Raw genomic sequence first — 14,592 nt, 5'->3', positions numbered from 1 at the left:
GCTTTGGAATGGTATATCCAGAAGAACAAATTGTTCACCAATGTAAAGTGTTGTAAGTATGTGTTCTGGAGGAGGGGGGGAATGATTAAAAGAGAGACAAAAAGAAATTAGAATCACACTTTGATATGAAGATGATAGAGGACCCAAAAGAGGGAATGAATAAATCCCTTACAGCCAGGAAAATACAAAAAAATTGGAGAAAATTAATAAATCCCTCAAAGAAAGCCATAAAAACACAAACAATTGGAAAGAAACAAATAAAACTGTTCAAGACCTGAAAATGGAAATAGAATCAATAAAGGAAACACAAAGGGAAAGAATTCTGGGAGTGAAAAATTTAAGAATTCAAACAGGAACTACAGAGGCAACCTTCACTAACAAAGTGTAAGAGATGGAAGAGAGATTCTCAGGCTTTGAAAATGCAATAAAAGAAATAGACACTCAGTCAAGACAATGTTAAATGTAACAAAATTCCTGATACAAAACATCTAGGAAATCTAGGACACTATGACAAGAATAAACCTAAGACTAATAGGACTAGAAGAAGAGTCACAGCCCAGAAAATATTTTCAACAAAATTATGAAAGAAAATTTTCCTAACCTAAAGAAGGAGATTCCTATAAACCTACAAGAAGCACGTTGAACACCAAATAGATTTGACCAGAAAAGAAAGACTAAACATATAAAACAAAGAAAAATATTAAAAGATTCAAGGGAAAAGGAACACATAACATACAAAGGCAGACCTGTTAGAATTACACATGATGTCTCCGTGAAGACTTGTAAAAGCCAGAAGGGCTTGGACACATTTATTGAAAACTCTAAGAGAACACAGATGCCAGCCTAGACTACTATACACAGCAAAACTTTCAATCACCATAGATAGAGAAAATAAGTTATTACGTGATAAAGTCAAATTTAAACACTATCTATCTACAAATCTATCCCTACAGAAGGTATTAGAAGGAAAACTCCAACCCAAGGTGGTCAATGACACCTGTGAAAACACAGAAAATAATCTCACTCCAGCAAAATCAGAAGAAGACAAACACATTCTCTCTCTCTCTCTCTCTCACACACACACACACTCACACACCACTACCACAACCAACAACAAAAGAAAACAAAAATCAGTATAACAGGAACCAACCAACAATTATTAGTTGCTAATATCTCTCAATATCAATGGCCTCAGTTCCTCAATAAAAAGATACAAATTAGAAAAATGCAAAAACAGGATCCATCCTTCTGATTCACCAAAGAATCACACCACAAGAAGATAGGCATAACCTCAAGGTTAAAGGTTGGAAAAGGTAATTCCCCACCATTGGACCTAAAAAGCAAGATAGTATTGTCATTTTAAAATCCAACAGACTCGAGCCAAAACTAATTAAAAGAGATGGGGAATTTCCTCACCAGAGAAAAAAAATTCCCAAGATGGCATTTTAATTCTTAACATCTATGCCCAAAACATAAGGGTACCTACTATTGTAAAAGAAACACTGCAATAACTTAAATCACATATTGATTCTCATGCACTGATAGTGGGGACATCACTACCCCACTCTTACAAATGAACAGGCCATCCAGACAAAAACTAAAAAGAGAAATAGTAGAGCTAACAGACGTTATAAACCAAATGGACCTAACGGATATTTCACCCAAACACGAAAGAATATAACTTCTCAGCACCTCAGGGAGCTTTCTCCAAAACTGATCACATACTTGGACACTAAGAAAGTCTCAACAGATAGAAAAAAATTGAAATAATTCACTGCATTTTATCAGAGCACCATAGATTAAAGCTGGATATCAACAACAGAAACAACAAAAACCTTACAAACTCATGGAAACTGAACAACTCTCTACTGAATGAAAAATGGATCAAGACAGGAATAAAGAAAGAAATCAAAGACCTTCTAGAATTCATTAAAAATAAATACACAACATACCCAAACTTATGAGACACAATGAAGTCAGTGTTAAGAGGAAAGTTTATAGCACCAAGTGCCTACATTAAAAAATTAGGGATCTCACAGTCTCACACTAGCAATTTACATCACACCTGAAAGTTCTAGAACAGCTGTTCTCAACCTGTGGGTCACAACCCAGACAGGGGTCACATTCCAGATATCCTGTATATCAGATATTTGCCTTATGATTCCTGGCAGACACAAAATCACAGTTATAAAGTAGCAACAAAATAATTTTATAGTTGAGGGTCACCACAACATGAGGAACTACATTAAATGGTCACAACCTTAGGAAGGTTGAGAACAACTACTAAAGAACAAAAAGAAGTAAGCACACCCAAGAGGAATACATGGCAAGAAATAATTAAAGTGGGGGCTGGAATCAACAAAACAGAAACAAAGAGAGCAATACAAGGAATCAGTGGAACAAACAGTTAGTTATTAGAGAAAATCAAAAACATAGACAAACCCTTATCCAAACTAACTAAAAGACAGAAAGAGAATATCCACACTAACAAAATCACAAACTGAGAGACATAACAACAGATAATAAAGAAATCCAGAGAATCATAAAAGCATACTCTTAAAAACCTATATTCCACCAAATTGAAAAATCTAAAAGAAACTGATAATTTTCTTGATAAAAAAAAATTGATTTTCTTGATTTTCTTTCTTACCAAAGTTAAATTAAGATCAGATAAAAAAATTTTTTTAAATAGACCTATGAGCTCTAATGAAATAGAAGCAGTTATTAAGTCTCCCAACCAAAAAAATACTTTTTAAAAAGCTAAGGGCCAGACAGTTTTAGCTCATAATTCTACCACACTTTCAAGAAATAGTTAACAACAATACTCCTTAAATTATTATACAAAACATAATCAGAAAGAATGTTGCCCAGTTCAGCTTTTGAGGTCACAGTTACCCTGATACCCAAACCACATAAACACTCAACAGAGAAAGAGAATTGCAGACCAATTTCTCTCATGAACATTGATGCAAAAATACTCAATGAAAATACCAGCAAGCCAAATCTGAGAACATATCAAGAATATCATCCACCATGATCAAGTAGTCTTTATTCCAGAAATGCAGGAATGGTTTAACATAAAAAATATTTAATGTAACCTAACATATAAACAAACTAAAAGAAAAAAAAAAACAACACATGATCATCTCATTAGATACAGAAAAGGCCTTCGATAAACTCTAATATCTCTTAATGATAAAAGTCCCAGAAAGAATAGGGAAACAAAGGCCATACATCAACATAGTAAAGGCAATTTACATCAAGCCTATAGCCAACATCAAGTTAAATGGAGAGAAACGCAAAGAAATTCCACTAAAGTCAGGAATAAGACACATTGATCAATGGAATTTAACCAATGTCCCAGACACACCCATGGACTCCTGAATTTTTGACAAAGGAGAGATATACAATACAAAAAGAAAGCATTTTCTACAAACGGTGCTGCTCTAACTGAATGTCTGCATGTAGAAGAATACAAATGGATCCATCTCTATCACTAGTCACAAAACTCAAGTCAAGGTGAATCAAAGACTTAAAAACATAAAACAAGATACACTGAACCAGATAGAAGAGAAGGTGGGGAATAGCCTTGAATTCATTGGTTCAGAAGATGACTTTCTGGACAGAACACCAACAGCTCTGACATTAAGATTAATTATTACTAAGTGGGACCTCAAGGAACTGAAACGTGTCTGTAAGGTAAAGGACATCATCAGTTGGACAAAGTGGCAGCCCATAAAATGGGAGAAGATTATTTTACCAACTCCACATCCAGTAGACAACTAGTACCCAAAATATATAAAGAACTCATGAAACTAGGTATCAAAAAACCAAATAGTCCAATTAAAATATGGGGTACATATCTAAACAGAATTCTCAAGAGAAGAATCTCAAATGGCTGAGAAGCACTTAAAGAAATATTCAACATCCTTAGCCATCAGGGAAACACAAATCAAAACTACTTTGAGAGTCCATCTTAGACCTGTCAGAATGGCTACGATCAATAACACATGTGACAGCTCATGCCAGCAAGGCTATGGAGCAAGGAGAACACTCTTCCATTGCTGGTGGGAGTACAAACTTCTACAACCACTCAGAAAACTGGGAATCAATTTACATCAAGACCCAGCTGTACCATTCATGGGCATTCACCTAGAGAACACTCTATTCTACCACAAGGAAACTTGCTCAGCTATGTTCATTGCAGCTTTATTCATAATAGCCAGAAAGTGAAAACAACCTAGATGTCCCTCAACAGAAGAATGGATGAACAAAATGTGGCGTATTTGTACAATGGAGCATTATTCAGCTTTATTTTTTTTAAATAACATCATGAGATTTGCAGGCAAATGAATAGAACTAGGAAAAAATCATTCCAAGTGAGGTAACCCAGACCCAGAAAGACAAATATTCTATGTATTTACTTATAACTGGAAATTTGGATATTAGTGAATTAAGTAAATGATAATCAAGCTACAATCTGTAAACCCAAGAGAGGAGGGGTCTAGGAGGGATACATGAATTAACCTGGTAAGAGGAATTAGAATAGATTTTGCAGATGGAATGGGGGGGAGGTGGAGACAGGAGTGGGTGGGATCAGGTGGAGAGGGAAACGGGATGGAATGGGGGAGCACCCCTACTCAGACACCTCAGCTCATCTATTCACATGAGGACTGTCTTTCTCCCCTGTGGTCCTATAGGGAAGTCCATCAGGGGAAAGTGATCAGAAAACAGGCAACATAATCTGTGTCAGAGATATCCCCCACTCCCCTAACTAGTGGGCCAACATGAAGCCTACGATGCACATTGGACTTATCTTCTTGGGGGTCTGTGCATTGTTGTATGTCTATCTTGTACTATATGACTAAAATCCATTTGTAAGTGAGTATATACTAAGTGGGTGTTTCTGGGTCTGTTACCTCACTCAGGATGATCTTTTCTAGTTCCATCCAGTTGCCTGAAAATTTCATGATTTCTTTGTTTCTAATGGCCGAGTAGTATACCATTGTGTAAATGTACCACAGTTTCTTTATCCATTCTTCAGTTGAGGGACAGCTAGGTTGTTTCCAGATTCTGGCTATTATGGATAAAGCTTCTATGAATATGGTTGAGCAAATGCCCTTGTTGTATGGTGGAGCATCTTTCAGGTATATGCCCAAGAGTGGTATAGCTGGGTCTTGAGGTATGGCTATACTCATAGATCAATGCTTTGTCTAGTTGACACTGGAAAGGCTTCCTGTAGCAGCATATGGGAGTGGATAGAGACCCACAGCCAGACATCATGAAGAGAGAATCTAATTGGAGGTCTTTGTTGCACTTCTCCCCTTGGAGCTTAGGGAATCGTTGGAGGAAGAGGCAGAAAGTTTATGAGTGAGAGTGGATGGAGAGCATCAGGGAGAGCGTGGCCCACTGAATCATCTAAGCAGAGCTCATGTGAGATCACAAAGACTGAAGCAGCCAGCATGGGGCCTGCACAGCTTTGTACCAGGTCCTCTATGTGTTGCGACTGGTAGCTTAGTGTCTGTGTGAGACTCCTAATTATGAGAACAGGTATGTCTCTGACTCTTTTGCCTGCTCTTGGGACTCTTTTCCTCCTCTTGGGTTGCCTTGTTCAGCTTCAGTGTGAGGGCTTTTGACCCTTGTCTAGTATCTTGTTTTGTCATGTTTGATTGTTGTCTCTTGGAGGCCTGCTGTAATAATAATAAAATCCACCATAACATATTTGGTATGAGAAGGAAAGTTTATTGTTGAAGGGAGAAGGGGCACTCCCAGGGAGACAGAGATAGAAGAAGAGAAACAGAATCTGATAGAGCAGACAAGGTAGACCGGGTTATGTCCTATGCACCTTGCTGTGGCAGGTGATTATATTAGAGGTTGCTAGAAGTGGGCTAGTGGGAATAGCCTAACATCCTCTCTTTTCAGATGGGAGATTGAGGAGGAGTGGATATGGGGAAGAGAAGAATAGGGCGAAACCCCTGTGACATAAAAAGGATAGTCAATTTTACCTTAAGCAAATGCGAACCTGCAAAGCAATGTACTTCAAAACCTACCTGACCTAGTGATTTCAGACCTGAAAATTAAGCTTGTGACCTGACAGAGGAGCTCTGGGCAAGACGCACCTGCACCTTACAGTTACTAAGTCACAGCAGCTGTGGGCGCCTGCGTTGGGTCTGCACAAGAATGGCCATCAACAGCGAGGCTAGGCGGGAGAGGGGCTTGAAGGCCCCGCCCCTCACGCCTGGACTGCTTGGTCCTGATAGATTCAGGGAACACGAGAGCCATTGCCTTTTTTTTTTAAATTTTTTATTAATTACACTTTATTCATTTTGTATCCCCCCATAAGCCCCTCCCTCCTCCCCTCCCGATCCCACCCTCCCTTCCCTTTCTGCATGCATGCCCCTCCCCAAGTCCACTGATAGGGGAGGTCCTCCTCTCCTTCTTTCTGATCTTAGTCTATCAGTTCTCATCAAAAGTGGCTGCATTGTCCTCTACTGTGGCCTGGTAAGGCTGCTCCCCCCTCAGGGGGAAGTGATCAACGAGCAGGCCAATCAGATTATGTCAGAGGCAGTCCCTCTTCCCATTACTATGTAACCCACTTGGACACTGAACTGCCATGGGCTACACCTGTGCAGGGGTTCCAGGTCATCTCCACGAATAGTCCTTGGTTGGAGTATGAGTCTCTGGGAAGCTCCCTGTGTTCAAATTATCTTGTTCTGTTGCTCTCCTTGTGGAGTTCCCATCCCCTCCAGCTCTTACTCTTTCCCACTTCTTACATAAAATTCCATTCACTCTGCCTATCAGTTGGCCATCAGGCTCAGCATCTGCTTTGACAGTCTATACTGCAGAAGCTTTCAGAGGCCCTCTGTGGCAGGTTTCAAGGTTGTTTCCTGTTTTCTTCTGGCTTTCAGAGGCCCTTTGTAGCAGCTTCTGAGGTTGTTTCCTATTTTCTTTTTCTTCTGATGTCCATCCTCTTTGCCTTTCAGGATGGGGATTGAACATTTTAGTTAGGGTCCTCTCTTTTGCTTAGTTTGTTTAGATGTACAGATTTTAGTGGGTTTATTCTATATTGTATGTTTATATGAGTGAGTATATACCATGCGTGTCTTTTTGCTTCTGGGACAACTCACTCAGGATGATCCTTTCCAGGTCCCACCATTTACCTACAAATTTCATGATTTCCTTATTTTTCATTGCTGAGTAATACTCCATTGTATAGATGTACCACAGTTTCTACATCCATTCTTCAGTTGAGGGGCATCTGGGTTGTTTCCAGCTTCTGGCTATTACAAATAAAGCTGCTACAAACATGGTTGAGCAAATGTCCTTTTTGTGTACTTGCGCCTCTTTTGGGTATATGCCTAGAAGTGGTATGGCTGGATCTTGAGGAAGCGCTATTCCTAGTTGTCTGAGAAAGCACCAGATTGATTTCCAGAGTGGTTGTACCAGTTTACATTCCCACCAGCAGTGGAGAAGGGTTCCCCTTTCCATTGCCTTCAGTTGTGTGCACACTGGTGACCACTCCAGGCCAATGGACAGTTGCAATCCTGGTAAAACTAAATGGCTCACAGAGAAAACCCAAAATAGAGAAAAGGGTAATGATTGGGAGTGGGGAATGGGAGGAAAGAAAAAAAGAACAGGGTGGAGGAGGGGTGAGTGGAGGGGAGGGAAACTGTTGGATGTATTGTACAAGAGAAAAATCTATTTTCAATTAAAAAGAAAGACTCACACTTTGGGAGAAGAAGCAATGATTTACATAGAGTGACTTGGAAAGTGGTTCTGTATGAAGGCAATTTAGTGTTGTAAAAGCAAGTAGGTTCCAATGTTAGCCAAAGCAAAGTGAATGACTTTGGGAACGTCATTAAACTTTGTATGTCTTAATTCCCTCTTGCTCTATTTAAGCTCTGTACAAGAGAATATGCCTTTTTAAAGTCATGTTTAAGTAATGTTTTTAAGTGCTGGAAATAAAACTCAGACACAAATTAGGTATTATATATATATATATATATATATATATATATAAAACATACATACATTAAATGTATATATATAATATGTACATATGTCTTGAAAATAGTTGAATATATTGAATAAATACCATTTCCTTTTGAAATTATTATTTAATGTTTAGCACGCTACAGAAATATTTTTTGTAAAACCAAGAGACCATCTAGTTTTTTCTCTGAGGATCTTTACATTATTAAGTATACCGAAGGCAGATAAAAATTAAGACTACCTCTGAAAAAATTTTAAATTGTTCACTGTTCAGTTTAGCTGACAATCATGCTTTTTAGAAATACCTTGAGCTTATTTTAAAAACACATCAGAATGCATAATCCCTGTAGGCAGTTTTTGTTCACTGTAAGGCAATATAAAATGTAGGTATCCCATTATTGTTAGTGCCAGGAAATTCACATATACCAGTATTACATTCTTATGTTTACTACTTTAACTTTTTTATTTCTAATGTAAATAAAACAAAAATGTTCAATTCAAATAGGTTTCTGGGATGAACAATTCATGTGGATGCTATCCTTTGGTGTCAGAAAACCTGGTAGAATCAGATTATTGTAGAAGACTCATCCTTGCTTTTCCTCCTCCTACAGTGCTGGTTCTGATTTTAACTGAAGTAGCTGTCTATTGTCGCTCATGCAGCTCTGGATGAATGGGTTTTAATTTGACCCTCAAGAGTCAGTCTAGCCAAATAATAACAATGAAAATGCATGAGAACAGCAATTTCAACCTGGCTATTTCACAGACAAGCTTATTTTATGCATCAATAGCAAATAAATCAAGAAATTGGATGGACTTGCTGAATGTCTTTCACTGCTGTAAGTAAATCCATCTAGCTAGCGTAACAAGCAGTTCTGAAGATTGGAGTGTAAGCAGAGAAGAAATATTGATTGATTGCTTTATTTAGAGTGGAACTGCAGTACCACCTATGCAAGGGATTTAGCATATCTAGCCGGTCAGTACCATGTTGTTGCAAGGTAGGTTAGACACGCACGTGTGGACTCCCAACCCTTAACCTAAGCCTATCTCTAAAAGCACATCAGCTCCTACCAAAGCTATCAGCTTTGGGTAGATGCAAGTGGCTGTACCTACAATAGATTACGATAATGCCACATTGTAGCTTGGCTCCATAGGGATGTCAAAATCCACCCACAGAAGCCAGCTGTTTTCACCCAGCCTTGCAAACATTTAAACAAGAACATCTTACATGAAAGAACTAAGTTCTAAATCCATGCTCCATGCAGGAGACTCCTACCCAAACAACCGTCCCTTCCTTGCTGGCCAGGTACCATCTTCTTATTGTAAATCATTAGTTTTCAAACAAGCATGCTACTGTGAAGCCCTGTTCCATAAACCAAGAACAAATAGAGGTCTTCCTGAGAGAAAAAGAACATAAAGGAATTAAATTCCTGGGTTAGCAGTTGGCCTGCCCTGATGGAAAACTCATTGAAGCTGTTTTTTTCATGATTTGATTATTCGGAGTTCCACTTCCCAAAAGTATATTGTTATTTAGATGCTCTGCAGAAGACTTCATATATGAAGAACCAAACTCTAAACAAAAATAATATTCCATGTACCAATTGCTATGAAATTAAAATGTCCTAGGTTTCTTGATAATTTTGAAAGAGACAAATTCTAAACGCTTTGTGTGTCCACAAAGAAATACACAGCACTTGTGCCTGCCGGTTCTCCCGTAACAGGAAATAGACCCCAGTGATTTCTAACGTAGAGGTGATTCAACTGTTACAGCCACCGGAGAAAAGCAAAGCACGTTTGGGTGGTAGCAGTATCCAGTTTTGTTCTGTCTATGAAAACCAGATTGACCAAAAGCAATTTACGGAAGAAAAGGGTTTGTTTCAGTGAAACTTGCACAAGTCCATCATGTCAGAACATAAACCCAAGCAGAAACTTGCACAAGTCCATCATGTCAGAACAGAAACCCAAGCAGAAACTTGAAGCTGCAATAAGGGAGAAATCCTTCTTGCTGGCTGGTTCACAAGCTCAAGTTCAGTAGCTTTCTCGTGCCAACCTAGGGAATGGTTCTACCCACAGTGAGCTAGTCCCTCTTAAATAAATCAACCATCAAGACAATCCCCTACAAGCCAATCCTACCTGAGGAATCCTTCAGCTGAGACTCTTTCTCAGGTGTCAAGATAATAGATGAAGCTAACAATACATCACCAGCTGGACTCACTTCCTACTGGCTGATTTTCTGTGCACGTGGTCTTACCATGCCTGAGATACAAAGTGCCCTTTAGAAAAATAATAATCTGAAGAGCCAGCATCTTAAATAGGGGTCTCACAAAAATGTGCCTATTTCAAATTTACTGTTATGCAAAACCTTAATGGGCATTTTTATCAGAAGAAAGTTGTCAGTCCCCATAAGTTGATTAATTCAGTTGCAATGGGAGTCAGAAGAGCAGAATTACTGGTGATACTTAATACAAAATCAAAAGAAAAGCTTTTTCAGAATGTCATTCTACAGTCAAATGAAAGTTCCAGAACTTTCAGAGGTGAATATGAATTATTAGAACAGAATCATTTCTTAAGGCTTGTTTTATATGTACCTGGATTCAGCGTCCCTCAGAGACTTCTGTGAAGTGGATACTTGCCTGCCTGCTCCTTGGCAGTGACACTCTGACAGCTACACTGTGGATGCATACTTTCTCTCCACACCCCAGTCCCTAGACTGGAGGGCTACAGAGAGAGTTTACACGCCCCCGCTCCTGATTTTTAGAGCTTTCAGTGATGTCAAGAAGAATTGTTTCCATGGATGTTTTGCAACTGTCTGGGGTATTGCCTTGCTCTGACAGGTCCCCCTAGCACGGCACATGCCCCATTAATCACATCTGGGTCCCCTGTGACCAGGTGACAAGCCCCTCAAGATTAGCAGTATAGGGTAGTTGTTCATTTCCACAGCTCACACATCCGTGTATCTCACATAGAAGGCCACGTGGCATCTGCTCACTAGGCAAGCAGAATAATGAAGCCACCGTTTCTAACAATTCATACTCTCCCCCATTTTTCCTCATCGGAGGCCCCGGGAAACAACCGATGCTTGGTGGGAGCTCATAAGATTTTTCTGGGTACAAAATAAAAGGAGCCAAAATGGGAGGTTTGAGTAGGAGGGGGTATAGTTCCACCCAGCCATGCCCACAGGCAATCAAAGTGCATCACTGTGAGATGTGGAAATGGGAATAGTCTATCATCTAGTAAAACAGGGGGAAATGAGCACAAACGCTTTCATTTCTTACAGTACAGTGTGAAAAGAAATTGAATAAATACCCTGGTTGCCCAAATCACTAGGCTTCATACTTGAAATGATTGAGTGAAAAGAGAGAGTTCTCAGAAAACACTTTTCTAAAATGGCCTGTTTAAGCAGCTCGTTTCCTCAAGCAAAACTACAACTTTTTGATTTATAAAGTATAAGCTGCAGTAGAAGCGCCTTTGAAAAGGCTCCTTAGACTCTTAAAGGCAGGGGTCTAATAATGTCAGCTGGAGAAAGAGCTACTGCCAGCATGTTGGGCTTCTTACTTGCACAGGAAAACATTTCCCCTCACTTGCTGCAAAGAAAAGAAAATTCAATTCTCTTGAGCCTTCTTTCTACCTATGCCAGAGAAGAATGATCTAGAAGGTTGGTGGAGCTCATCATAGGGGTCTGGGATGTGACGATATCATACACCTTTCCCAGTGGCTATTACAATAATACTGGCTGTCTCTCTCACCCAACAATTTTATTCTTGCCTTGTGTCTTCCACATAAAGGAGGAAAGACTGCCTTTTCTGGATTTGTATAGTGATAACTTTCCTGTACTTTCTCATTTGGCTTGCACATTTCCTCAATTTCTTCTTAAAGCACATCGCAGGTCCATTTCCAAAGCCAAAGAGACATGCAAGCTGTTTACACAAAAAGATGGTTTGGATGATAAAGTATTTTGCCTACTTCACACAGGCATCCTATTCTACATTTTTTTCCCCTAGTTTTTGTAAAAGTTCCCAAAAGATGGCTGTAGAGATGTTAGACTGATTAAGAATACACGCTATTCTTGAAGAGGCCCCGAGTTCGATTCCTAGCACATATGTGGGGGAGTTCAGTCACCTGCAACTCCAGCTACAGTAACACCCTCTTTTGGGCTCCATGGGCACTTACACACACACACACACACACACACACACACACACACACACACACACAAATACAACAAATATTTACAAAAATCTCCCAAAGAGTATTTTTTTCTGTTGTTTTATAAATGGGAAAACAACTAGTTTTGAATCCTATTCTGAAGATGTCAGAAACAACAAAATGTCCTTTCTGTAATTAAAATTAACCTAATGAAGAACAAATTAAAGATTCTAGAAAATCTTTGTCTGCTTTAAAGGTCTCTCTCTGAGAAAAATCTATAGCCTATGAAAGTCATTTAGCCTGACAGTTCTTTACTGTACATAATTAAGAATTGGAGCCTGATGTTTAAGAAAGGGAAAAGAATGACTTTTTTGCTTTTTTTTTACAGTGGGGACAAGCTTCTAAGGGAGTCACCATCCAGTCACATCTAAAACAGATTTTATATGGACAGATTCCACTGCTATAGAGTAAGGAAGGAATTGTCAAAGCTTTCTCCCTGAAGGACTTTCTGATACAAGAATTGCTACCTGCTGTAAACAACGTAAAATTACCGAGGCACATGACATGAGCGCTCAGCTGGCAGGAAACAAGTTTAGGCTGATGACTCCAGGAGAACAGAGGACGTGGGACACTAAGGTGTTCAAGATCCGAGGTGCTCAGACTAAAGGCAAAGAGGCTAGAGATCTTTCTCCACGTGACGAAAAAGTGTTGTTGTTTGGAGTGATCAGAGTGCCAGAATCTACCCAACAGAGTAATGGAGATTGCTACTGCTTAAAGAGACAACTTGACACCTACAAAAGCATTCAGGAAAATCGCTCCCCGAAAACTGTTCTACATGAGTGAGAAGTAAAAATTCCAGAATGCTAGGACAAAGATAGAAAGCAGAGTGGTGAAAACGTAAGAAAATATGGGGGTGGGGGAAGATGATACAAACAGATGACAACTAACAAGATGTATATGCTTAAACCAAAACATATGGATAACTGAAATTAATATAAATGGTCTATGTGCCAGCTGTCTCCAAGGCACAGCTTGGGGAGCCACGTGTGAACCAGGATAGCTGCAAACCAAACCTAACACAAAATCCTAAATTTAGTTAAAGCATTTGATATTTGTTGCTGTGTTTTTGTCTGTGTTGCAAGGCTCTCCAGTGTGAACATTTTATTGTTTAAAACAATTCTTAAATTTAAGTATATTTTAATCACATTCTTTCCCTCGCCCAAACTCGTCCAGATTTTTCTCCCTCCCTACCCACCCCACTTTTAAGTTCTTTCTCAAAAAAAAAAAAAAAAGCTTAATACAACAACAGAGTCCCGCAAAACCAAGAAAACAAACAACCCACACACAAAAAAACCCCACCAAACTAACTAAATAAAAGCACACACACACACACACACACACACCTGTGAAGTCCATTATAAGTTGGTCAACTACTCCTGAGCATGAGGTCTGCTCTGGAGCAGGTGATATAGCCAATGTCACTCAATTGGAGAAAATGGATTTTCCCTCTTCCAGGAGGTATAAGTGACAGTTCAACTGTTAACCTTTTCCCTTGTGGCTACATTTTAATTCATTCATTTCCTTATAAGACCTGATACAGTAGGGTCAGATGGAAGGGGAGGAGGACTTCCCTATCATTGGACTGGGGAAGGGACATAGGAGAAGAAGAGTGAGGGAGAGTGGGATTGGGAGGGGATGGGGAGAGGGCTACATCTGGGATACAACGTGAATAAACTGTAATTAATAAAAATAAAATAAAAATTTAAAAAGATAGCAAAGTAAGATACAGTAAAAACAAAAATAAATAAATAAATTATAATAAAGTAAAATCAATAAAATAAAAACATTGAAGTTGGACAAGACAAAACAAGCAAAGGAAAGGATCCCAAGAGAAGGCACAAGAATCAGAGGGCTACTATTACACTCAGGAATTTCATTAAAACACTAAACTGGAAGCCATACTATATAGGCAGAGGATCTGGTGCAGACCCATGCAGGCCCTGTGCCTGCTGCTTCAGTCTCTGTGAGTTCATATAAGCTTTGTTCATGTTGACTTAAAAGGTCTTGTTTTCTTGGTGTCCTCCATCTCCTCTTGCTTTAACATTCTTTCTGCCTCCCTTTACAGTTTTCCCTGAGCTCTGAGGAGAGGTATTTGATGGAGACTTCCCATTTAGGCTTAGTGTTCCAAGGTCTCTCTTTCTCTCTCTGTCTCTCCTTCTCTCCCTTTCTCTCTCTGTCTCTTTCCCTCTCTTTCTCTGCATAAAGTCTAGCTGTAGGATTTGATGGGAACATCCCATTTAGGGCTTAGTGTTCCAAGCTCTTTCTCTGTGTTCCTAATGTCTGGTTGTGGGTCTCTGTATTTGTTCCCATCTGCTTCAGGAGGACTCTTCCCTGATCATGGCTGAGCAAGGCATTGGTCTATGAGTATAGCATAATATTATTAGGATTCATTTTATC

Source organism: Psammomys obesus, unplaced genomic scaffold (genome assembly GCF_907164565.1).
Source record: "Psammomys obesus unplaced genomic scaffold, mPsaObe1.curated_primary_1811, whole genome shotgun sequence".
NCBI classification, from domain to species: Eukaryota; Metazoa; Chordata; class Mammalia; order Rodentia; family Muridae; genus Psammomys; species Psammomys obesus.
The sequence above is the reverse complement of the archived record's forward strand: the minus strand, read 5'-3'. Positions refer to the sequence as shown.